Source organism: Macaca fascicularis, chromosome 14, assembly GCF_037993035.2.
Source record: "Macaca fascicularis isolate 582-1 chromosome 14, T2T-MFA8v1.1".
Classification (NCBI taxonomy): domain Eukaryota; kingdom Metazoa; phylum Chordata; class Mammalia; order Primates; family Cercopithecidae; genus Macaca; species Macaca fascicularis.
In genome coordinates, this window is record NC_088388.1 from 110020713 (window position 1) to 110032606 (window position 11894).

The 11894-nt window shown below is 37.5% G+C and overlaps 1 long non-coding RNA gene across 1 annotated transcript; it reads left to right on the forward strand.

Annotated features, from left to right (window-relative positions):
- The first annotated feature begins 5201 nt into the window (after positions 1-5201).
- LOC123568692 (uncharacterized) lies at positions 5202-11053 on the forward strand. Its single transcript, XR_006692149.3, has 2 exons — positions 5202-5341; positions 9494-11053. It is a non-coding gene; the product is annotated as an uncharacterized lncRNA (long non-coding RNA).
- Positions 11054-11894: the final 841 nt, after the last annotated feature.

Here is an 11894-nt window from a genome sequence, read left to right on the forward strand (position 1 = left end):
GGGGTTTTCTGTTGTTGTTGCTTTTCTTTTTTTATTTTTATTTTTTTTTGAGACGGAGTCTCACTCTGTTGCCCAGGCTGGAATACAGTGGCACAATCTCAGCTCACTGCAGCCTCGTCCTCCCGGGTTCAAGAGATTCTCCTGCCTCAGCCTCTGGAGTAGCTGGGATTACAGGCATGCGCCACCATGCCCAGCTAATTTTTGTATTTTTAGTAGAGATAGAGTTTCGCCATGTTGGCCAGGCTGGTCTTGAACTCCTGACCTCAGGTGATCTGCCCACCCCAGCCTCCCATAGTGCTGGGATTACAGGCGTGAGCCCCCAGGCCCGGCCAGGATTTTTGGTTTTAATGTTTGCTTTTGTTTGGCTTTCTAAAAAAAAAATCCACTAGTGGAGGGACAAGCATAGGTCTTCAAATAATGGAAGGAATAATGGAAGACTGGAAATGGGAAGAAAACCTAGCTCTCTAACTCCTTCCCTTTATCCTTAGATCCTGGTGCCTCTCCTACCACAGCTACTGTTTTCTCCCGTGTGAGGACACAAGCACTTTGTCTCCTCAGAACCATCCCAATTTTTAATGTTAAATGCTCAAATCCATACACTTTCCTGTTACTTCTATGGCATTTCTGCAATTGGGTTTGGGAGAAAGAACTAGTAGTAAGCATTTTTATATCTTTTTTTTTTTTCTCTCTACTTTGAGTGAGTCCCTACAAAATGTATGCCATGTTCCTGAATATGAACTTGGTTCCAAATTTTCTGAATATTTTTAATTGTATCTGATATGACTTTTGTCTTTAAAAGCTTTCATTTTTTGACTTCTATGTCTTTCCTGATGTTTAGCAAATTGCTATTTAACATTTTTTGTTATCTTAAAGGTTATTGTGTTTCAAAAGAGATGTCTAAACGTTGCAGAACTTTCCCCTTAGTTCAGCTAAAACCGGCTCTTGTCACATGACCAGGAAAGGTTAGGCTTGCGGACACACAGAAGGGTGAGGAAAACGGAATGTATTGGGGGAAAAGGAAAAAGAAAAAACTCTCACCAAAGCAAGAGTCCTGCCAGCAGGTTTCCCGCCTCACAGATCGAAGCCCAGGTCGCCACACAAGAACAGGCTCCTCCCCGCTGCAAATGGCGTGAACTTCCGCCCCGTCCTACCAGCGCGCAGGAGGGCGTTATTCAGAATCAGGAAAGGGCGGGCTTCATCTGGGACCAGCTGTCCGGTTTTTCAGCCTTCAGGCTGGTTTAGGCTTGAAGGCGAGGTTTCGCCGGGAACGCTTGGATGCCTCCTGCCTCTATCATAAGCGTAAACCATAGATTTGGAGGAATGCATGACGAGTCAGAAACGCCTTCCCATTCTGGGATCCAGTTGAGATCCTCTGCTGGGCTAGGAAGAGAGGGTCTGAGAGAAACAAGATTCCTGTAGAACTTGTGGGTCCCTTGCAAAAAGAAGCTTGGTGAAGAAATGCTAAACTCCCAAACAGGACTGAAGAATGTAAGAGGGGAACCCAGATCCCTGGGAGACACAGACTTCGGAGGTGAAAGTCTGGGTGCTGTGTCAGCAAAGACTGGCCCACAGCTGCCTCACAGAGTGTCCCTTGCTCTGGTGGAGTCTGAGAGCAGCTGAGAAATCCTGGGCAGCCAAGATTGCCATGGAAATTGTCAGGGTCCTAGGTGGTCCCACAGAGTGCCTGGTGGCTTGACATGGACTGAGAGCTGCAGATTCAATTCTTTGGCACCCGAAGGGTTGTAGAAGAAATGAGGAGATTCTAGGAACCTAAAAAATAGCTTTCAGTTAGAAACATGTGACAATTAGCAACCATAATAGACTAATTACAGACAATGAAACATGAATGAGGATTACTGACAAATGTTGGTGTTTCTAGAAGACAAGCCTCGGTACAGGATCACACTCCCATCCCCCAATTCTGAGGAGAAAGACAGGGCATCCCAAATCAACTGAAACTAAGCGCTACAGTTTCAGTAGTATGAAGACTCACAATAGAATTTTTTTTTTCTGCCCGGCGCGGTGGCTCACGCCTGTAATCCCAGCACTTTGGGAGGCCGAGGCGGGCGGATCACAAGGTCAGGAGATTGAGACCACGGTGAAACGCCGTCTCTACTAAAAACACAAAAAATTAGCCGGGCGCGGTTGTGGGCCCCTGTAATCCCAGCTACTCGGGAGGCTGAGCCAGGAGAATGGCGGGAACCCGGGAATCGCGCCACTGTACTCCAGCCTGGGCTACAGAACTAGACTCCGTCTCAAAAAAAAAAAAAAGAATTTTTTTTTCTGTTCTAGAAACTCACGTTTCTTCCATCTCATGACTTGTGGTCAGAAATGACCTTATGTGACTTCAATAGGGCATTCTCTATTAACCATGGTAAGCAATCTGCTCAGTCCCCAAAGCATCGGTTCATGTCTGCCACAAATGGGAAGCCCTTCCTTACACCTCACATAACTTCATCTTCTAATGCCTGAGTATTGCAAGTGAGCTGGTAAGAGTCTTCCCTTCACTTGAATCCTAATGTAACCATGATTAAACCATCTGCACCATGTGAAAACTCTGCTTTTATTTCTGTATAATCACCCGTGTAACTCTACTAGAGTCTTCTATAAGAACAAGTCTTATTAAAAGATATAATTCAGCACAGAATCTAAAACCACCACAGAGTGATGCCTGTCAGTTTGACAAAGCATTTAAACCCTTAGTGGGTTTAATGGCAAGCAATGGCAAATCTCTTAAGGTTTGTAGCAGTGGCTGTCAAGTTGCACATGTTTTTGCATGTAAAGGTCATTTTATTTCTACCTTAACTATTATGTAATAATTAACATTTTTGTCACTTCCTTTATTTGACATTTTGCATATACTTTACATACATTAATTCATTTAACCTTTACAAAAAATCTATGAGCTAAGGACTATTATCCCCATTGACAGCTCAGGAATCTAATGGCAACGGGCTCAAGGCAACCTACCCAGGTCTACAGGTTTCCAAAGCCTATTCTTAACCATTAAGCTATTCTAGCAGCCCAGTAGGTCTTTTTTCCCCAGTGCAAACTCTCCCAACAAATTTAATTAAAAAGAAAAATATCTGGTCATTTAGGGACACCATCCATGAAAATGTATTTCTAATTCAGGAATAGGAGGCGGGGGAGGGCACTCTCTACTAACCATGGTAGGCAATCTGTTCAGTCCCCAAAGCATAAAGTTTGATTTTTCTTTTTATCTGGCGTTTATGTTCAAGGGAATATAAATGTCAGGAATCAAGCATTCCCTCTGGATGGTGGAGTAATAAATAACTTTCATGCCATTTTGCACAGATGCTGTGACTAAATTGAGATCAGGAAAGATATAGACAACTATAGCAGCAAACTGATGAGGAATCTATTTTTAAAAGCAACTGTTAAATTAGAAAGATGTTTCAAAAAAAAAAAAGCTCAGAAGGAAATAATTTGGGCACAATTCTAAGAAATTCAAAGGAGATTCAAAGCTAGAATGAATGAACAATCCACTCAGCCCAAAAAGGGCTGAGATAATCATTTCCCAGTTCTAAATATAATTCTGAATATTTTTGAGACATGAGGCAAAGGAAAGTTTTATACCTTGGAAGGCTTAAAGTATTAATGGGAATAATGGTAAATATTTCTGAAATAGTAAAAACCTTGTGCTCTAAATAAAATATAAAGGGGAGTATCACGTCTCTGTCTTTTGGGAAACATCTAAAACCAACATATAAATATTCATCATAAGTTGACTCGATTTAATTCCTTTAGCAAAAATTTCGAACCACTCCAGCTCAGTGATACCTTTCTTGGATATTTTTCCTAAGGAATAATACAAAAATGTCAATAACAACAAATATTCAGTGAAGCATTACTTTGTAGTAGCAATATATTAGAAATAAAACCAGAAAAGGAAACTAATAATATAAAGAAAACAATTATTATTCAGGTATAATATGGGTACTTTACTTATGTTATTGTGTTTAATAGTGATAATCGAGATATACTTTTCCTAATGAGCAAATAAGTGCAAAGTAGTTAGGTTACCAAAGATTAAACAGTTGGTTAATAAAGGAACAAAGCATAATCTAAACAACATCTAATAAATGGTTGGTTAATTATATACACCAATTTAGTATTTTTTTCATAAAGTCGTTAAAACTAATAGTTTTGAAGACCATAGAACAGAATGCTTAAGATGTAATATTTAGTTGAATATATACACACACACATGTAAATGTCTCTGTGCTATAATTAAATGTGTAAAATTATATTTACAAATAGACAATGCATAGAACATGAAGACAGATGATATTTGTTATGGTAGTGGCATTGTGAATGGCTTTCCTTAATTATAAAATTCCCACTGTTCATTCATTAGTCAAGAAATACTTATTGAGAGCCTACATCAATGAACAAAAAGTCCCTGTCCTTGTGGTGATTATTTTATAGTAAGTGAGACAAATAATAAATGAATTAATAAATTAATATACTACATGAAATCAATTAATGATAAATTCTATAAAGAAAAAAATGAAGGAGAGTGAAAGGATAAAAAGGTATAGGGTGTATATTTAGAAACCTTGGTCAAAGAAGGTCTTCCTGAAAATATATTTGCATAGTAAAGTAAGACTGAGTAAGCCACACAGATATATGGAAAAGCATCACAGGCAGGAGAAATAGCATGTGCAAAGGCCCTGGGGCTGAAATGGGATGCCAGAGAGACAGTATAAAGATGGGGCAAGTTCATGTAGAAAGTGAAAACGGTAAGAAAAAGGGTCACAAAATATGCCTATACTCTAATAATTATGTTTAGAAGCACAGAAAAAAAGACAGTAAAATTAAAACTACAATATGTTGGTGATGAGTTATCTTGGCGTAATGTGATTTTTAAGAGTATTAATTCCTAAACGAGATTGTCTGGGTTCAGATCTCAGTTTTGTAACCTCGGGGAATTTGCATAGGCTTTCTGTGCCTCATCTGTAAAGCAAGGATAATAATCATAGTACCTTTAGCGTTGTTGAGAGGTATGGAAGGCAGAGTAAGATTCCCATAATGTCCATATCCTAATCCCTGGAACCCATATGTTACCTTACATAGGAAAGGAGATTTAAGTTTGCAGATGGAATTAAGGTTGCTAATCCGCTAACCTTAAAATAGAAAAATTATCTGAGGTTATTTAGCTGGGCCCAATATAATCAAAAGGATCCTTAAAAGTGAAAGAAGGAGAGAGAAAGGGGGAGTCAGAGAAAAAGAGGTGATCACAGAAGCAGTGTCTGGCTTTGGGTATGGAGAGAGGAGCCATGAGCCAAGAACCGTGGGCGGCCTCTTGAAGGTGAACAAGGTAAGGAAATATTCTTTCCTGGGGCCTCCAGTAGGAAAACAAAAAATGTAGTCGTGCTGACACCTTGATTTTAGCCCAGTGAGACCACGTTGGGCTTCTGAACTACAGAATTGTAAGATGATAAAGATGTGTTGTTGCAATCCACTAAATTTGTGGTAATTTAGCAGAGCAGTAACAGAAAAGTAATACAAGAAAATTAAGTGAGTTTTTGTGAGCAAAATAGTTAGAATCATTCCTGGTGCATGGTGAGCATTCTATAAGCTGTTATAATATTCAGTTGGTGTTTTCTACCATGTTTTCCAATAAACAATAAATATTTATTTGTTAAATTAAAAAAAATAAAAGGGGAAAGATTACTTAAAAGGGGAAGACTTTATCATTAGTGTTACTAACTAATACATGAAAGATGAATTTTAATTGCAGAAGATCTAAATTAATCAAAATATAAAATAAAAATGAAACAGAATAAAACCTGTTCCCTATATTAAAAATACCTTTTGTTTTTAAGATATGTTCTTCAGTTGCTAACAAAATACTGACAAGTGGCTGGGACTGGAGTAGATTAAAAGAGGTTTTATTTTGGATGTGTGATTTATAGACTATGAGGAAAACCGTGAATCCATTTAGAATCCAGATGTAGGTCAGTAATCTGAAGCATGAAGTCCAATAAGTTCCTTTACAGACAAGAATCATAAAAGCTTGGAATTTCACTCCTAGTAAAAGCCTCTAGGAATTTGTGAATTTCGTTTTCATTCCAACAGGAAAGTGACAAATCAAACTGTAGCAAGTCAACCGAGAGCACCCCCTCCCTTAATTCTTGGCTCCATCAGGTCTTCAGGGCACTCAAAAATTTCAGTTCCATCCAAACACTTAGCAAGCATCTCCCATATGTATGGCCAGATCCTGTGTTAAGTAACACTGAATTTAAATACAGTCAGTATATAATCTGTAACTTTTATGGTCAAAAAAACAGTCTCACTATTTTAAAAAATTGGAACATTTACTACTCACGCTCATTTTTTTATTCAAAAATATTTATTGAATGTCCTTCTGAACATATTAAGATATGAAATACTTTCAAATAAACTACAAGGTTTCTCAAATAGTTTGTAGAAAGGGAACAGGAAACTTTGTAGCTTTTCTACTTTACTACTTTGGAATCACTTTTGGCTATCTAATTATTTAGATGTTTGGCAAAAAAGTCAGAATATTTATAATTCCATGAGAATTATGTAACAAGATGTTTGTCAAGATGTTAGATTTTAAAGGAGCACATTTGCTTTCTTAATTTAATTTGTTTTTATTAAAATAATGCACAAAAAAGCAAATACCTGCCGCTTTCTCAATTCCAGCTCCCCAGAATCAGCCACCTTCGATATGTCTGTCTGTTTCTTCTGGTGTTTACTTCCATATTTCTAAATCGTTTATTTATATTTTTCCTTTACGATTTTAAAAATTTAATTGAGAGCTATTAATTTGTAGTATGTAAGATGAGAATCTAACTCTCACAACCATGCCCCTCACCCTCTTACACACAAATAAATGTGTAAACTCACTTTTTCCTAGTCTTCTAAAATTACTCTATCACCCTTTTTGGTTTAATCAATGTTTACTGTTCACATTTTATCAATATGTAGGAATAATGCAGAGTAAATCAATACAGTGTATTGTAGCTTAATTTTCTTTCTTCTATACCATCTTGCTCTCTAGAATTAATAATTTCCTCATTTAGTCAAATTGTTTGGTTTACTACACAACTGTCACTCCTTCCCCAACTCTGACAAAGCTGAGTTCCAGCACAACTGAAAACCCATCAGTTTTGCTTTTTACATTTTTTTTTTTTTTGCAAACATCCCTGCTGGAGCCTTCTTTCCTCATGCTCTGAGCAGGACCAGTTGCTCTGGAGGTCTGCCACAGCACATTTGTCCTAGGCTTTTCTTTCCGTTATCCTGGAAATTGTCTTTATCTTGTTTCTATGTTAAAATCTCTATTTCCAAGACACCTTGACTTCTTCTCTTGGAAGATGTCATAACTTTAGGGAAGCACAGTCTTCAGGAGCTTCTTGAGAAGGATCCTTGGGACCTAAAATTGTTAAGAACTTGCAGGTCCAAAAACATCTTTCTACCCTCATGTTTGATTGCTAATTTGGCGTGATATAAAATTCTGATTTATAAATCCAGTGTCTTCTAGCTTCCTATATTGCTTGCTAAAGTCTAATCTTACTCTGATTCCCAATCATTTGTATGTAATGACCCCTCCCTCTATCCCTCTGTCCCTCCAACCCAGACCCCTGGAGGTTTTTAGATTTTTCCTTTATTTCAGGTGTCCTAAAATTTTTATGGTGATATGCCTTGTTTTAGTTTTAGTTTGTGTTTTTCATCTCCATTTTTCTGGTCAATCTTTCAGCCTTTTCTCTGAAACTTAATTCCCATAGTTCTGGGAAATATTTTTAGAAAAGATCCTCAATAATATTTTTTCTTGATTTCTTCTGGTCCCTCTCTTTGGAACTTCTGTTAACTTCTATTATCATATCTTTTGGCACTCTTCAAATGATCCTTAATTTTCTTGTCTTTTCTCATCACTTTTGGGAGATATATTTTGAAATATTTTGTCAACTTTATTTTTCAAGCTGTCCACTAAATTTTTAGTTTCTGCTATCACTTTTTAATATCTAAGATCTTTCTTTTTAAATCAATCTATTCTTTTTTATTCGCATTTTGTGTTTCTGAGCATTTTTAAAAGCTTCATCGCTTTTCTTTTTTTCTGTTTGTTCAGTGCATGGTTACAGTCTTTCCTCAAACATTTGATGATTTGTGGATACCTCATTGGAAATTAAGTAGCTCTGTGTGGGACTTACTAACTGATAGGCTTCACTGCAAGATGGTCAGGTATGGACACAGTTGTCTTTTTGAGGGACCATAAAAGTAGTCTCCATAGCACTTCTTCTTTGTGCAAGTTTTGCTTCCCAAATGAAAATCTTCCAGGTTCATTGCTTAGGATAAAGAAAATGGTTTTACAAGTTTCATGGTTAGTGTTCAGGAAGCTGAGTGGGGTTAGGTTGGAGATCTCATTTCCAATATGCATATTTACATTTAACATTCTCTGTTTCCAATAAAGGGACTCCTCTAACTTACCTGCAGTTGTGTGCAGCTTCTCCAATTTGAGAACCTGTGTGCTTTTATCTAGAGAGAATGTGTTTACTAGCTTGTGTTTACTATCTACAGAATGTGATTCATTCTCTCCAGAGTGAACCTCAAATCCCTGGCCAGAGTATGGGGGAACTGTGGCCCTAGGGAAGAAGATCTGGGGATTTAATCACTAATATTTATAAATATTTTCAACCTATCCATCTTTTTAAGCCCCATCCTGAGCCTCCTACTTTTCCAGATACCCATGGTCCCAAATTCCTGTGCCTTCCTCAAGTTCTGCAGCATCAATCAGTTTGCTTTCATTGGCTTTTCATACTACAGGCTTGGATCTCTGATCTTTCAGGCCACTTAAGTCAGTTACTTTTAGTTCTTCCAAGTTTCTACCTCCAAATTTAAAAAAATTATTTGTCTGTTCCAAGTTTATGCCTTTATGTCCTTGTTAATTTATGCCTCCTAAAATTTCTTTTATTGTCATTCTAGTGAGACTTGGGGGAGGAAAGAGAAGAAAACATGTGTGTTTATTCTGCCATGTTTATCTGAAACAATCTCTTTTATTTTATAAAATAATTCAATATTCTTTATTATTTTCATAATAATATTTAGAGATTTTGTAAATATGAAACATTTTCTTAAGTAACTACATTGTGATTGCAAGTAGAGGCATCCTTAGACGCCCGTATTTTTCATTTTCAATATGTGGTAGTTAAAAGCATAAAAACTGGAAATTAACAAACATAGAATGGAATTATGGTATAGCCACTTACTGTTTGTGTTATGTTAGGCAAATTATTTAACTTCTGTAGCTTTTTGCTTCATTTTCTATAAACTGGGACTAATAATGACACCTATCACATAGTAAAGATTAACTGAGATAATTCATGGAAACCTTCCAGAACATAGTAAGATGCCAGATGATAATTTTAACGTCCTATAACAACTTTCTGCTTTTACAGGGCAAAGATACAAACTCTTTCTTCTTTTTCTTTCTTTTTTTTTTTTCCAGGTTTATTGAAAATATTACAACATTTCAGAAAGATTCAAACAGTTCCATGTGGCGAATAGTCCAATCTCCAGGTCACTTGCCTACAGTTGGGATGAATTTCCCAAAGTCCAAAAGCTTCAGCATTTCTCCAGTGTCAAGATCTATTTCAGCGATCTCCTGATCCAAGGCTGAGACCTCAGGAGCATGATTATCTCTCCTTTCTCTCTTCTCCTCCTGCATCTTGATGGAAATACCTTTTACTGGGCCCCTATGAATCGGCTTCTTCAGATGCATGACTCAGCCTGCTATCTTGTTGTAGAGCTTCTTGCTGAGGATAATGACAGTCTCCACCCACATGCTTGTTCATGTGGAAATCATTACCCAGGTGCATGTAATACTTTTCTATGATGACCCGGGCTACCTTCTTCACTGTTTTGGTGTGAAGGCTGCCCATGTTGGCAGGTCCTTGGTAAAAGAGGCCAAACTCTTTATACTCAAAAATTTACTTTGTTCATCTTACAGCCTTTTACTTCTAAATATAGTTTCATCAGTAACATTCTTACAATTATATTCATTTATTATTAACCCTCATTTTGAACAGCAAATTCACTTTACTAGCATACTGAGGCAATCAATGACATAATTTTGCAGTGATTAAATAGAGGATGGGATTTTGCAGTGATTAAATAGAGGATGAGAAGAACATTAAGAGGGGAAAGAACAAATTGGTAAATTTTAACCTTAGGAGGTAGAATGCTCAGCAAGAGGCCTGGGATACATAGCTTTCAGGGTTCAGTTATGAATTCAATTATGCACCTCATAATTCTTCATCTAAATCATTAGCTTACAGTTTCAATTGTCATCAGACACAGCAGGCATTTGGAACTTAGGTGTTTTGGAGAGAAGAGTAGACATGATCTTGCCATTTGGCCAGCATCAGAATCCCTTCCTTTACTTAGGAAATTCCCAAGGCATAAGACAGAACCTATTTCTTGTTGTAGAAGCTGATATTCCCTGATACTGTTATACTTTACCCAGGCTGGCTTGCAAGTAAGGCAAAGGCCCATGTCCTAGGCTCTGCCAAATAGACACACACACCCCGGTCTTTGAATTGAGCAATAAGGATGAAAAACTAAACAAAACGAAATACCACAAACAACTGTTGCTGGTGGCAACAATAGTCAGGATGACCAAGTCTTAAAGTTTCAGTGGCAACCATGCCAGTGCTAGTACCCAGCACCCAGTGTCTGGCAGTGTAGACAGGACCAGCTGCAGCATTTCATGCTCTGTGGAAGCAGCGATGTTGTCCTTACAAGAATGGATGGATAATGTGACTAGCCAGGGCATTTCTCCTGGCTGTACAGCTTCAAGCTAGCTCTCCGTCATTACTACTGATTCCATCCGCTTCACAGCGTCCTTTCCCCACCACCATTTCTGATTTATTAACTGTTAGATTTGGAAACTGATCACATGAAACTGCAAAATAGCAAGTGTCTAAAATTTTTACATAAAACATGAATTACCTCTAGTTCCAAACTCATGAATTTATTAGTGTCCCTTTCAATCAAATATAAAAATAAATTACTTTTAGGAAAGAAAGCAGCTGCCATATTCCATTCTCAGAACTCATCATTTAATTATCTTGGTCATAAATATTTCCAAGATGAGAATTTATATGTTTCCCTCCCATAGTTTCTGATGATCAAAAACCCTTTGTGTTCTTTATTGAAAGGGTCTGGTCTTGCGGCTGTTGGTTTGTCCCATCCAACGTTCATCATCTTCAGCTTTGCTTCTAAAGACATTTCCTCTTGTTCACTAAAAGCTGCTGCTTCTGAACACAGTTCTGGAATGATAAAACAGTCTCTAGACTTCCTTGATCCTAATGTGATGGATATGACTAAGGCTTCCTTTGTTGTAGGACTGCCTGTGGCAAATTCAAACTTAATGGTCTTTATAAACTTCACCGGAAAGTCTCCATTTCTTCTTCAGTTGGTTGCTTCTCAGTTCTATGACTGCAACATTTTTCTCCATTACTAGGGAAATTCACCCGTGTTTTTATAAATTTATTTGCATCTTCTTCAGGTTTTAGTGAAGTTGAAACAACTTAACCAACATGAGCTATTTTTACTAAGAAGATTAATGGGAACAATGGCTTCAGAAAGCATTATTATAAGGAAGTTACCTCTGCAGTTCTCACCTCCTAATGCAACAATACTGTCCCACCAGTAGAAAGTATAAACAGAAATTGAAATTGTATGGTAAGAGAAGTACTGTGAATGAACTCTGGTCACCCCAGCTCACTGCATTTTCTCTGGCTTCTCCTCTCTTACCATCCCATCGCCATTTTCCTCACCACGTCCTCTTTATCAGCCTCACTAACTCTCTTAAATACAGTTCGTTGCTCACATCAACCAGAGTTGGT